General features: G+C 39.8%; 1 pseudogene; it reads right to left on the bottom strand.

The window, feature by feature from the left end:
- Positions 1–4,434: 4,434 nt before the first annotated feature.
- On the bottom strand, positions 4,435–7,977 carry LOC119361318 (annotated as a pseudogene).
- Between the last annotated feature and the right edge of the window lie 7,053 nt (positions 7,978–15,030).

Here is a 15,030-nt window from a genome sequence, read left to right as displayed (position 1 = left end):
ATTTGCTGTTCTAAGTTATTTTCTATCTTTAGTTATGGATATGGAACACGAAATACCAAAAAAATTAGGTGTATTTGCTACTCATGGAGATGGGGAACCTCCTAAAACCCTCGATGCTCGTTATGTGACAGAAATTATGTACTACTTTGATAATCCTGAGAAACCCCCATTCAATTTCGTTATGGGAGACACGTTGGATCAACGTGAATACTTTAGGGATTATCGCTTGACACAAAAAGGGAAACTATTATAGGATCAAATTCATATGTTGAAGTGGTATGCTAGGCAACTATGCTTGAGATATGATTATACTTATTGCTCTAGGATGAAGGCTCCACACCTTGACTTTTCATGCAAATTTAATGGTAATAAAACCTCAGCTTCTTATGCTAATGGTAGATATGATTACTATGATGTGGAACAAATAGAAGAATTCGTTGCTTTTATGGGTGCTTATGAAATAGAATCTTTTTTTAAAACGTATGAAAATTTTGATGATGCTGTTTACAGATCTGATTTTTTTTGCTATACTTAGATATTGCTATGAGAATTATGAATATAATGCCAATATTGATGCATTTGTTGAGGAAGTCTCCGCTGTCCAAGAAGAGACTAATATTTTGCAGGAGCCTATGGAAGAAGGAATTGATGAAACTGTGAGCTCATTGGATGAAAAAGATGATGAGGAGAGCGAAGAACAAAAGGAGGAAGAGCGGATTAGCTACCCGCGCCCACCTTCTAATGAGAGTAACCCTCCAACTCATACATTATTTAATGTCCCTTCGTGCTTACCGAAGGATGATTGCTATGATGATTGTTATGATCCCATTGATTCTCTTGAAATATCCCTTTTTGATGATGCTTGCTATGCTTGTGGCCGAGATGCCAATATGTATGCTTATGGAGATGAACTTGCTATAGTTCCTTATGTTAAACATGAATTGTTGCTATTGCACCCACGCATGATAGTCCTATTATCTTTTTGAATTCTCTTGACTACACTATATCGGAGAAGTTTGTGCTTATTAAGGATTATATTGATGGGTTGCGTTTTACTACTACACATGATGATTTTGATAGATATAATATGCATGTGCTTGCTGCTCCTACTTGTAATTATTATGAGAGAGGAACTATATCTCCACCTCTCTATGTTTCCAATATGATAAAATTGCAAGAAGCTGTTTATACTATGCATTGGCCTTTACTATGTGTGCATGAATTGTTCTTTTATGACATGCCGATGCATAGGAAGAGAGTTAGACTTCGTTGTTGCATGATACATGTTACTTTGTGCTCACTACTAAATCACAAATCATTATTAATTAAAATTGGCTTTGAATATACCTTGGGATCCGGGTGGATCCATTACTTGAGCACTTTATGCCTAGCTTAATGGATTTAAAGAAAGCGCTGCCAGGGAGACAACCCTGAAGTTTTAGAGAGTCATTTATTTCTGTTGAGTGCTTTTATATAGTTTAAAAAAAATAAAGAGGGGAATCCAACAGTTTTCAAAAAGAAAAGTGAAAGTGAGAGAGACAAGCATTGTTGAAGTGGGAGAGCTCCTTGAAGTTTGTTCATGCTCACGGAAACTTTGTGAATCTTAATTACAGAAACTTTTTATCAAAAATAGTTACCCCTTGTACAATTCCATTGTATTATAAAAATAATGTGCTAAGGTTTGCCTTTAGGATGTTTACAATGCTTGTTGGTATGTATGGTGCAAGACAGAAACAAGGGGATTGGGTATTCATATTACCTTCGTAGATTGCAAACCCTTAATGATGATCTCTTCGTAGCAAGAATGGGTTGGAGACCGTTTGAAGCTTCCTCCCCAATGGAGTGGCCAAAAAGTGTGCTCGCGCACGAACATGTCACTTGTGTACCCTCGACACCGAATGCGATGTGTGGCAGCATGCACCAAGGGAGGCTCACGGGAAGCGCGATAGCAAGACAATCCGGCGGATGCTTTTGTAGATCTGAAACCCTGCTCGCCCGGGAGGGACACCTTTAGGACAGCGCGACGGCTATGGGCTACCCTAGGTCGGATTGACCACCCCTAGAGCCTCGAGGTTCGCTGCCCTCCAATCTTGGGGTGTGTTTGGTTTGTATCACCAGCTGGAATATAATGTGTCTGACCCGCACTCAGGACTCGTTCACATGTTTGGTTGGGTCGAGGAAGGAGAACCAACCCGCTCCCAGAAACTGAATATTCACTTGATATGCGGAATCCACTCGTACCCCCAAATCGAAGGAACGATGCGGAACGGGTCACTCACCCTCGTCTCCCCACTCCCCACCACGATATGTGCATGCACCGCAGCTCTCTCCCTCACCTCCCCATTGTTTCTCCCTCTCTCGTTCCCCATCTTGCTCTCACCTCTCTCGAATCTCCTCCCAACGGGCGAGCTGCGGACGAGCTATTGCTATGACGGGCTAGCGGCGATGAACACGTGCTTCTTCACCTCCCTAATCTCCCTAATGGTAGCATAGGCCGAGGACTCGGTCGACAAGCAGAGAGTAGGAGTGACTAGCTAGCAGGGATCCTGGCGATGGTTCAGTACAGGTTCGTATATAATTTTGATCCTAGCAGAGATCGGCTCTTTCCTCTCCTAATCCCCTAGCTCGAGGTTGATGATAGCACTGATTAGCCACATCAAGCCAAGACGTGATGGATTTGTGTGTATATGCCATCGTGTATGCTAATACAAAATAATTATAAACGTCAAAAAATACAAAAGAATTATTTCATACATGTATTGTACTGGTTATCGCTACTGTATTGATCAAGCTGATGTATAGAAGGAAGTCATTTTAGAGAATATATTGACTAGTTATTGCCACATTCCATCTCTCCAACCCAACACATGAATAGAACCATTCCATTCCATTTTTTAGTTCAAACCAAAAGCAAGAACGGAACCGATCCATTCCTCCATAATGGAACCATCCCATTCCATTACACTTGGTTCTCAAACCAAACACACCCTTGAAGAATGACGAAGAATGAGAAGCAAGATGCAAGGGAGAGGGATAAAGATAGATGAAAATTAAAAGTATGATAGATTGATTTGTTCGATTTTGTGCTCTTATTTCAATCGGTCGTCATCCCTTATGTATATGAAAGGCGGTTGGACTTTCGTGCAAGGAAATGGTTTGGATTCACGTACAAAACCCTAATTTAGGTCCAACTCGGATGTTTGACCCGAACTTTCCAAAACTGCTCGGTTTAAAAGTTGGTTGCACCTCGCGGGTCATTTTTTAGGCAGTAAACGAACTTGTATGGAGAAGTGCCCAAATCAATTTCAACAGTTTTGACGAGGCGAACAACTTTCATGTTGAACGTTTTTTGATGCGAGTGCATCTTGAGGGCTGATTCACTTGTGCAAAACAGGCAATAACTCACGCTAACCATCAGACACTCATATGGATGTCTTGTGTTGGGCGTCACTCTTTGCTCATGGTAGGGTCACACTGAGCAGGCTTTAATTTTTGCATACGACCTCATATTAAAACGATTTTTATATCAAAATCGACCGTTTTGGCAAGGCTAAGACAACCATGTAAACCGTTTTCTCATATGAGGTCGTTTTGTAGGTGTAATCATCCGAACAGTAACCTAAACATGAAATATTAGTACTTCCAACACAACTTAGGCCCTCGAGATGAGATCGGATGGCGATGACCAAGACTTCAAAGATGTTCATGTCGACAATGCAAAACTTCTTCATGTAGATCACGTCTTTGTTTGAGGTCACTTTAATAATGTTTTCTTCAGTGCCAAAATCTGATGTCAACATTAGAGACTAAAGTCGGCACCCAATTAAGCAGTGTTGGGACCTATCATCTTCAATCTTAATACACTACACAGTGAAAACAAGGATGGCCGGACCCCTCAAGTGTAAAAAAGAGTAATAGGTTATTTTTAATTTTTGTGGGGGCAAAACAATAAACAAGTTACTACAAATGTGGTTACAGACCAAGTTAAAGGGAAGTCTAAGTCCCATGTGCCCAGGGCCATCACAACTTTGTAGTAAAAGAATAGTCATGTGCATTAGTCATGGAAACCTAGCCTAATCAATAGCAAGTCATCACTTTTATCCAACTCTGAAAAATATGAACTTCTACCATCCTTTATACAAAAATACCAATTCAGAAATTCATACCGAATGACTAACATAGGAAGTTCACAAGCACAAATTTCATAGAAGAAAAAACAACCGCATAAGTGGTCCACATATGATCGAGTAGCTTCTTCCACTAGACAAGGTGAAAACAGATGCAGAAACTACTGCTGAAGTTCTCAAAATAAGGAAACCATATATGAAAATAACACAGGGGATTCCAATGTATTCATAAACTATTCATTTATTTGTACGAACATGAATGTACAAACTAGAGATGTTTACATAAAAGATCAATGGAAGTACATATCTAGCGTGCCTCTACCTCGGTGATAGTAATGTCATCCACGGATATGCCCACATTATCTCCGTGGTCTCCTGTTCCATGGTTCTGTTGTGGAAAGTATAAAGGTTCCTTCGGAGGAAGAAGCGGAACTGTTTCATTTTCCAACATGGAGACAGTGGATGACATGCATGGCCTATCATCTGGATAGTCTTGAACACACAGAAGACCTATTTGAATGCATCTAACGACTATGTCAAGTGGACAATTTTCCACAATTGAGGAGTCCACCAATCCTCTCGCGTTTCCATGTTTCCATAACTTCCACGCCTAAACCAATGAAATCATAAAGTTATTATGATGCTTTGGGTTATTGAAAATAGAGATTTTTTATGTACTTACGTAAGCCGTAAGGCTTGGTGAGTCATCCGCTATGACATGGACTGAACGAATCTTTAATCCGCTTATAATCTCCAATAGTAGGACACCAAAGCTATAGGTGTCAGACTTGACGGAATAGAAACCTTCCATCAGGTACTCAGGAGACATGTAACCGCTGTTTGAATCATTTTCAAAAAATTCAGTTATTTGACCGCTAAATAATTACCATGTCAAACTATAAGTTGGTTTCATGTATTACTTACAATGTCCTGACAATGTGGGTAGTTTTTGCTTGTGGCTCATTTCCCTCAAATATCTTTGCTATACCAAAATCAGCTATTTTGGGGTTCATTTTTGCATCTAGCAAGACATTGCTTGCTTTGATATCTCTATGAATTATTGTCAGCCTCGAATCTTGGTGCAGATAAAGAAGCCCCCTTGCAAGCCCTTTAATTACCTTGAACCGGGTTGGCGAATCAAGTATGGATCTCCTTGTAGTGTCTTCGAAGACCAATGCGAAATAGACTCAGTAAACCAAAGAAAGTTTTGCAAGAAGTCTTCAAAAGAAAAGAAAAATGTTTTGTGAGTTATGACCATAAGTTAGGACATACCAAAAAGGAAGGCATCCAAACTTTTATTATGCATGTATTCGTAGACTAGCAACTTCTCGTCCTCGTGAGCGCAATAGGCAAGAAGCCGAACGAGATTCTTATGTTTCAATTTGGTGACCAAGATCACCTCATTTTTGAACTCATCAGCCGCTTGCCTAGAAATCTTACTGAGTCTTTTTACAGCGGCTTCCTTTCCGCTTCCGAAAATCCCCTACATCAATACATAATTCTTAAATTTGAAGTGAACATGAGATTGGAAAAAATCTAACAAGATCACTATCGTGAAATGGCATCTTACCTTATAAACTACTCCGAAACCACCTCTGCCAATCATGTTGTTGTTTGAGAAATTATTTGTTGCAGTACTGATCTCTTCAAAACTAACCGACGAAAGCTCTATATTTATCTCAAGTTCATTGAGCGTGAATATGTCCAAGGGTTGTCGTGTAGCATTGTTCTGAATATTGCTGATTCTCCGTTCACCTAAGATGAATACCTTCATATCAATATTGCCTTACAAATACGTCATAGACAATGCATCTTAAAAAACTGAAACGAAAAGTTGTTCTACCTCTTAACTTGTATGCCCATACAAAAGATGCACATGTGAGAATCAGAAGACCAGCAATTATTGGTAATGCAATCTTCAGTACAGTACCCTCTTTGTTAACTGCACAAAATAAGAAATAGTCACCAAGTGAATGAAGCTTTCAAAATTTAACATGCATTTAGTTAAGTGTACATATATTTTCGCCGGTCACTAAAGAGTTATGTGGTAGGGGTGGTATATTCTATTACTACCTAAAATCTCTGACTTTACCATCCAAAAATACCAAATAAATTTTGAGTTCAAAGTTTTTACGATTTGATAGTTCTACGTGATTAATGCGGGTGATAGCACAATGGTCTGTATGATGTGTTTCTTTTAGTCATGTTTAAATTTATATTGATCTGTTTAGGAGCGGCGTAGCCTACTCGCTTGTCGTGAAACGTGATGCGAGGCATGGTCGCTCCAATTTCGTATACCTACTTGCTTTCGTATGCACCATGCATGATGTTAGCTCGTGGGAGAATCAGTAAAAATATCTGAAATGAAACAGCTTATGATTGTTCTAAAATTAGTGGTTCATTGGTGTTTCTATATCTAACTTATTTACTTTATAGCATCTAAAAACAAGATATCATGAGTTGGTACTGTTACGCAGGAAACGATATTTCAAAAAACCTATGACATCAAGTATAGCAGGACAAAAAAAATAACGCTGAGGTTAACAAGAAAAGGAAAAAAAGGAAAGAGATTTTAACTACAAGAAGGGGAGGAGATTGCTCTGAACAAGAAGATGGTTAACTTTGCACATTGTTGTTTCTTCTTGGTAGATGATGCTTTCTTGTTGTTGAAAAAATTGGTAGAAGATGCTTAATTATGCAGGTTAACTACAATGCTCTGTCATAAGCTGCCAACGCAAAAATCAACGGCCGCGGCAAAGCGCGGCTACTCTTCTACTCCAGCCCCGTGGTTATTTCTTCCGTGTTGTACAGTTTAAGATTCGAATCCGGTCATACACATAGATTGGGATTTAGGGGTTATATGTTTACATGGGCTTTTTTCTAAGAAAAAAATCAAGGGGGTGTTCGCAAAAAATAACCGGCCAGATGCGCCCATTTGGCCATCTAGCCAGTGACAGCAGGGCCCCTCTTGGCCATCCAGTCATCGACAACGGGTCTCCTACCACACTATCACGCCTCGTCAGCACCGTGGCAGTGTACGGCTGGAATTTTCACCGTATTTACACGCTAAAGCCAAGATGATGCACCAGTGCAATGCATACCATAAGTTCTAGCACCAACCATCAAATTGACTGTTTGCGTCAAGTTCAAGCATCAATTTTAAATGCCGAAAGTAAAGCAAGCAATAGTGACAACATGCGGGTTTATGAAGGAATAACTGACGTACGTACCTAGAGATTTGAGTGCGACGGCCCATGGAGCGGCACTAGCATTTGTCACACACGTGAACGTCCAAGACTTCTTCCCTGCCTCCCGCTTGTGGACGCACAAACCCCCGCCATTCTCGCAGCCCCCGCACTCACTCATCGCCGCCGGCCTCGACCACCTAAGCTCGAAGCCTTTTTTCAGCGCAGGGACGACGGCGTGAAGCAGGTTTGTAGTTGTACCGCCATGCAGAGACGTTCTCAGAACCGGCACTGTGATGACTTTCTCGCATTGGGTGGTGTAGTCGTACGGGAGGAAGTCGCCAAGGAACACGTAGGTGCTCTTGCGTTCCTCGCTGTTGAGGCAGTCGATGAGGTGTCCCGCTCCAGCGGTGTCGTCGATGTAGGAGCAGTTCACCAAGAAGGTGAGGTTGGTGTCGCTGGCGGTGAGTGAAAGCGTCGGGTGGGAGCCGGACGGGAGGGTGAGATTCCGGCCGACGAACGGGCAGGCTTTGTTGTGTTGTGAGAAGACGCCTAGGTCGAACAGAGAGACCCTCCGGTCGCCGTCGACTGTGTCGTCGTAGAAGATGTTGGTGATGGCGTATTCTCCCGACGGCAGCCACAGAATAGGTGTGCGGCCGCGGCATTCCAGGCGGAGGCTCGGATGACCGCAGTGCCAAGCGTCGCCCATGTCGACCCAGAATGGATACTGGATTTTCACATTGCCGCACTGGCGAGCCGGGCAGACGGGCTTGTCGGAGGCCAGCACACCGGCGACGAGGAGGCTAAGGAGGAGAAACATTATCTGGAGAGCTGTGTTGTGCGCCTCTTTTTTTTTTTGAGAGAGAGACAGAGCTTTGTAGGCTTTTTTCTTGAAAAAGAAAAATCCACGTTCCGGTCCTCCTCTCCCAAGGCCCTCCTCCATTTTATAGGCTTGGCTGGCTAGGCCCGGTTTCCTGAACTGAATTAGGGGGCACCGATCGTGTGGCGTTGCTTGCCTCGCCCGGTTAGCGAATCCTGAACGGCCCGGTTTCGTGTGTGCCCGGCACTACCCTGAACCGAATTAGGGGCACCGATCGTGTGCCGTCGCGTGCATGGCCCGGTCTCGCAGGGTTTTTTTTTTTTTTGTTGTTGAGGGAAGCCCGGTCTCGCAGGTGGCGAATTAAACGGCACCACATTCCTTGCTGGGCCAGCCCATTTAGTACAGTAAAAAATAGCTTCCGCCCAAGAGAAGACAGCAGTAACCACTAGGCCATGTTAACGCCTATGACTAACACTTCTTTATCCCTTTATATTATTTCTCAGATAGCGGAAAGCCCTTGGTTTTAAAAAGCAAAAAAAAGGAGGTGCGCATAGGATTTTTAAATAGGTGAATTTTCTTTCAAATTTGTAAACATTTTATCAAAATTGGTGAACTTTTTAAAAATTTGTGAAATTTTTCAAAATCCATGAAATATTTTTTGTACCATGATGATTTTTTTTCAAATTTCTGAACTTTTTTTTCCAAAATCGAAGATCTTTTCGATTTTTTGTGAACTTTTTTTAGAAATTCAACAAAGTTATTTCAAAATTGAGATACTTTTTAAACATTCATGATTTTTTCGAAGTTTGTGAACTTTTAAAAAAATCCTTCAACATTTCTCGAACTCATGATTTTTTTTGCGATTTTTCTGATTTTTTTACTTTTCTTCAAATATCAATGGTTGACTGGTCAACTGTTGATCAACGAACCTTTTTTTCTATCGAGGAAGTGCTTCACTAGTGGTTAAACGGGCCGACCAGTTTCTGTAGCTTAGCGAGTGCCAGAAAGAGCGCATAAAGAGCTGACTAGGACGGGAGGTCCTAACCGGCGCTCTCAGCGCCGGTTTTGATTACTGGCGCTCGAAGTGCTTCTACTGGGCCGGCCCAGTATTACTTCGTTCGCTGGCAGGCAACGCAGAAAAATTTAAGCCAAAAAGAAACAACTCGCGCCATAATTGTAACATACGAGTATGGTTAACCACCACACCAACTTGGAACTAGCGACTAAATGAACAAAAAATGAACTAGTTGACCAGACTTTTAAAAATATCAACATTTATTGCAAAAATGAACAAAAAAGTCGAAATTTCAAATGATGAACGATTTTTAAATATACATTGCACATTTTGTGATATATGCTGAATAGTTTTTAAATACACACTGAACATTTTTTTATGTATGCTGAACAAATATTTAAATACACATTGAACATTTTTGTGACATACGCTGAACAATGTATAAATATGCATTTAACATTGTTGTGAATATATGCTGAACAATTTTAATATACCCAATGAACATTTTCTTAAATATGTTGAACATTTTATTAAATATACGATGAACATTTTTGTATATAAATATGCAATGAACTGTGTATAAATACACGAAAAAGAAACAAAAACTTCATTGAATTTGAAAGAAGTTCGCCGAGTTTCAAAAAAACAGCGAGTTTGAAAAAAAATTGATTGAAATTGAAAAAAAGTTCATTAAGTTTGAAAAAAGTTCATCGAGTTTTAAAAAAAAGTTCATCAAATTCAAAAAAGTTCATCGAATTTGAAAAAAATTCATCAAATTTGAAAATAGTTCGTCAACTTTCAACAAGAGTTCATCGATTTTGAAAGATAGTTCACGCATTTTGCAAAAGAGAAAAGAAAAAAAACGAACTAAATCTTCAAAAGAAAGGAACAAGAAAAAAAGGAGGAAAGAACAAAAGAAAGTAGAAGATGCAATTAGGCACATCAGATATGTATGGCGGGTTGGTTAGTGGTGCTCGTAATCAGTGAGGACGTCGTGGGTTCGTATCCCTGTCGGGCGTTACCTTTTTTGCGGAATAAAGAAGGAAAAAAATGAGAAGATGGGCCGAACCCAAGTTGCTTGAGGGGTATGCGCCCGATTGCGAAATGGCTGTAAACGGGCGCTGAGGGCGCCGTTTACCCTTTTTGCGGAATAAAGAAGGAAAAAAATGAGAAGATGGGCCGAGCCCAAGTTGCTTGAGGGGTATGCGCCCGATTGCTAAATGGCTGTAAACGGGCGCTGAGGGCGCCGTTTAGGAATTACCGACTAGGATCTCCTCTCCCAGATCCCGTCGCTAGCTGTTGTTACTGTCAATGGGCCAGGGCAAGCCCACGAGTAAACTCGAGCAAGCGTACGTGAGATTTTTTTTTCTTGTGCGCCCGTAAGCTAATCGTTGCGAGCGTCAAGGAAGGAACACAAGGTCCACACATCATAGTCATAAGGGAAATTAATGCCACTATGACAAATTTCACGAGTTGTGCTGTCATCTTGCAAGGTCGTGAATCGAATATTGAGGCTCATAGTTACTTCTACTGATCAGAGTAGCCATGTGTGGCTTTCCAATCCCTATGACCTAGCTTATATCCCCCTGAACATTCGAAATGATAATTAAATCGCAGTCCTGTACCTCTTCGCCTGAGAGCTCCCATTGGCGATTAGGATCCTCCCCGCCTCCCGTCGGCATAGCTCAGATGGTGGTTGCAGCGCCTTGTTCAATAAAGTCTGTCCGGCTACAGTCCCATCTTGGCAGCGACGTCGAGAAGCTTGTGGGAGCGGTGTTGTTCTCGAGAATTTCTTCTGGTTGTGGGGATTTCTGGATTGTGAAGGAGCTTCATATACGGTTATTCCTTCTTCTTCTCCGGGATGGATGTGACCTTCCAGACCCGTTCGGCGACTTCCCGTCCGGAACCAACAACGCCAGGCTGGCCCGGGTAGGAGCGGCAACGGCGACGCGCCGTCGACACAGTCTGGGGGATGAAGACGAAGGGCTTATTAAGGATTTCGTTGTGATTTTCATTTTTGTTGAGGTGCTTTATACTGTTCGGTGCTTTTTTTAATGCCACGGTCCTTTCACAAAAAAAAAGAACTGACCAATTAAGTTTTGGAAAAACACCATAAAAATAACAGTTTTTTTGAGGTTTTTAATTTTTTTTAATAAAATCATAAGTTTGAAAAAACATTCTAAAGTTTTAAAAATGCAAGTGAATTCAACAAAGGTTCACAAATTTGAAAATATTCATTAATTCAATAAATATTCATGGTTATCTAAAAATAATCACGGTGTTCACCCATTCAGGAATGTTCATGAAATACAAAAATTTCATGAATTTGAAAAATATTCGTGAATCCAGAAATATTATTTCACATTGTGAACAAAATATTGAAAATTAAGAACATTTTCCGAAAATAAGAACATTATTTGAAATTGTTAACAGTTTTTTTAAATAAAAGATGATCATTTGCTTAAATTATAATTTTTTGAAACAAATAAATTTATTAAATTTAGAAAAATTGGAAGATTTTGTATATTAGTTGAAAAACGTGAACAATTGATGAAAATTCAAATTTAATATTTTTATGAAAATCTTCCTATGGTCATTAGAATAACCTATTCATCCTCTTGGCCACTCTGAACTCATAGGTAGCTGTGGTTCGGTTTACCTTCTTTCGCTTTGCCTTGGGTTCGGTGGTAGTAATAGTCCTTCTTTAGCTCGCTCCTCCTTTCTTGGGTTCCCTAACTGTCTGCTATTGTTCTGTGTGGGACGATGCCGGGGAATGTGTCGAGGCGGCGGATTGTTCCAAAAATTATAAATGAAAAAAGTAGAAAATATTAAAGAAAAATTAAAAAGAAAGAAAACCAGAAAATAAAATAAACCAGTTCAGGAACCTTGCTTAAGGAATCCCAAAACCCCACACACGTGAGAGATCAGAACCTAAACTATTGCTATCAGCAGTATGTAAAAAATTTGATCGGGACCAAACTTGGAGAGCAACTAGTTAACGAGCGCTCCTTCGGGAGCCTCGCAACGATCAGCACCACTTGGCGCGCTCTCAGCCATTCGCCACGTGTCGCGCTCTAGGCACTTCCTTCGGATTTTATTTTTTTATTTTTCCGCACGCGTTTTCGGCTTTTTAAATGGTTTTTTTGAGTTTTTTTGACGTTTTGGTTTTCCACCGGTCTTCCTTAGCTTTTCAATCAAAAAAAATTTGGAATTTTTTTTGCGCGAAAAAACATGTTTTCTTTTTTTTTCCCTTTTCACGAGAGTCACGGTTTTGCTTCTGCGAGAGGCACGATTTTGCTTTCGCGAGAGTCACAGCCGTGCCTCTCGAAAATGAAAAAAACGCGTGTTCTATTTTCTTTTGTTTTCGCGAGAGCCACAGTTTTGCTTCCGCGAGAGGCACCGGTGTGCTTTCACGAGAGTCACGGTCGTGCCTCTCTTAAACGGAAAAAATACGCATTTTGTGTTTTTGTTTCTTTCGCGAGAGTCACGGTTTTGCTTCCGCGAGAGGCACGGTTGTGCTTTTGCAAGAATCACGGCCGTGCCTCTCGGAAAGGGAAAAGACGCATTTTCTGTTTTCTTTCCTTTCGCGAGAGTCACGGTTTTGCTTCCGCAAGAGGCACGTTTGTGCTTTCACGAGAGTCACGGCTGTGCCTCCTCGAAACGGAAAAAAAGTGTTTTCTCTTCTTTTTTTTTCCTTCCGCACGAGTCACGGTTTTGCTTCCGCGAGAGGCAAGGTTGTGATTTCATGAGAGGCACGGGCGTGCCTCTTTCGAAAAGGGAAAAAACCCGTGCTCCGAGTCGGTTTTTTCGTCCGGGTTTTTTTTGTTTGATTTTTCTCGTAAAAAAAAAGTTCGTCAAAACCTATCAACATGGGATCTAGTTTTGAAGATCTTGACGCGAGGAATCCAATGGTGAAAGCGGTTCGACATTTGGACACACGGTTTGAGAGATAAAACATTTTGAATAAACAGATCTACGAAAAAAAAGAAAACTCTCAGGTTGCGATAAGTGGCGCGCTGCATGCGCGCCACTTATCGCATCTAGGGGAATTGGAGTGATCTTTGCAACGAGTACTCCTCAATTAATGATTTCGCCAAACTTGCACACCAGCACATGGGAATGGCCCGGGTCGTTATTCCGTTCTACGTTTTTCATATCAGTTTCTTTCGTATTTCTTTCTTTTCTTTTTCTTTTTATCTTTTATTTTCTGTTTTTCGAAATTTAATATATGTTTATGGAATAATAGAAACTTTTCTCAAATCTTGATATTTTTTCATGAACTTTAGAATTGAAAAACAAAAATTGTGAACAAGTTGTGAAGAAGTCCAGAACAATTGTTTGGAATTCATGAACATTGGTGTAAACTAGAGCATCGTTTGGAAGTCATGAAAATTTTAAAATCTCACAGACATTCTTTTGAATTCATGAACATTTCTTAAATTCAGGAGGTTTTTCATGAATTTGTGGATTTTTTTATATTAGTCAACATTTCTCGAACTCACAATGTGTGTTTGACCTTCATGAACATTTATTGAATTCATGATTTATATTTGAAAGTTGGGACCAATCTTTGAACTACCAAACTTTTTTTATAATTTTTCAAAATTTGCTAATCTATAAATATTTTGTGAATACGTGATCATTTTTTTTGAATTCCCAAACATTTCTGAATTCATGAATATTTTTTCCAAGTTCACAAGCATTTTTCAAATACAACAACATTATTTGAATTTAAGAACATTATTTTGAATTCACAAACAATTTTGTAATTGCGTAGATTTTTTGAACTTATGAGCATTTTATTTTCTAATAAGGAAAACAAAAAGCAAGAACTTACTAACATTCAAATTCGTGAACACTTTTAAACTTCAGAGCTTTCTTAAATCCGAATGTTTTCTAAAAGCAAATAAAAGAAACAAGTAATGGGAAAAACAGGTGTCGCCACGCCGGCAAACGAGCTAGCCCAAACATTACACCTTTGGTCGTCTCGTCGGAAGGTTTCATTTACCCGTGCAGTTGTCGACCGGCCCATTTTTTAGCGCTCGTTCGTGCGCTGACTATGTGTTTGAATGCGGTTTTATATGTTTTACTTTTTGTTTCTATTTTTTTGAAAAGCTACCTTTTGTTTTCATTTGTTTTCCCTTCGATTTCTTTTCTTTCTTCTCCAGTTTGTTCGTTTACTACCAGTTTTCTTCCTTTCTTTATTTGTTTTTCATTCTTTTTTCTCTTATTTATTTGTTTTTATGTTTCTTTCTTGGTTTTCACAAGTTTTTTCTTTTCAATCTTCTTCTTTTCCATCAGTTTTGTTTTTGTTACCTTAATGTTGTTCATCTATTTTCTTCAAATGTTCTTTGTTTTCTTTCTCGGTTTTCACTATCTTCCATTCTTTTTGCAATGATTTTTTGTTCTTTTTCTTTGGTTTCCTTTTTGTTTTTGTTGGTTTTCTTCGATTTCCTTTTATATATACTAGTAAACGTGCATGTGCAACGCACGTCTCAACCAAAGCATGTGAAATCCATGTGAGCATAAATTTGAAATTTGTATTCTAGGAGGACCAGAGTTCTCTCTAAAGAAAAGGAGAACTACAAACTCATCAATTATTTTTTGAGATGTCATGTGTAGTTCAAGCAGACCAAGAAGAAATCACAACCATATACTAAACATCACAGATTAAGGACAAGCAACCAGATGAACAACTTCTCCATAGAGAACACAGGGGCATAGCCTATTGACTCTATTATATAGTAAAAATATAATTAAATATCCGTTGAAGGTTTCATGATGTCTATTTTGTTAGGTGAACTTGGAAGGAACATATAAACGCTGTCCAAGTGAGCTGGGTAGAGATGCAAATTTGGAACATCGACACACAAACCTATAGCA

This window comes from Triticum dicoccoides, chromosome 2B, assembly GCF_002162155.2.
Source record: "Triticum dicoccoides isolate Atlit2015 ecotype Zavitan chromosome 2B, WEW_v2.0, whole genome shotgun sequence".
NCBI lineage: Eukaryota > Viridiplantae > Streptophyta > Magnoliopsida > Poales > Poaceae > Triticum > Triticum dicoccoides.
This window is presented reverse-complemented; position numbering and strand designations above follow the sequence as displayed.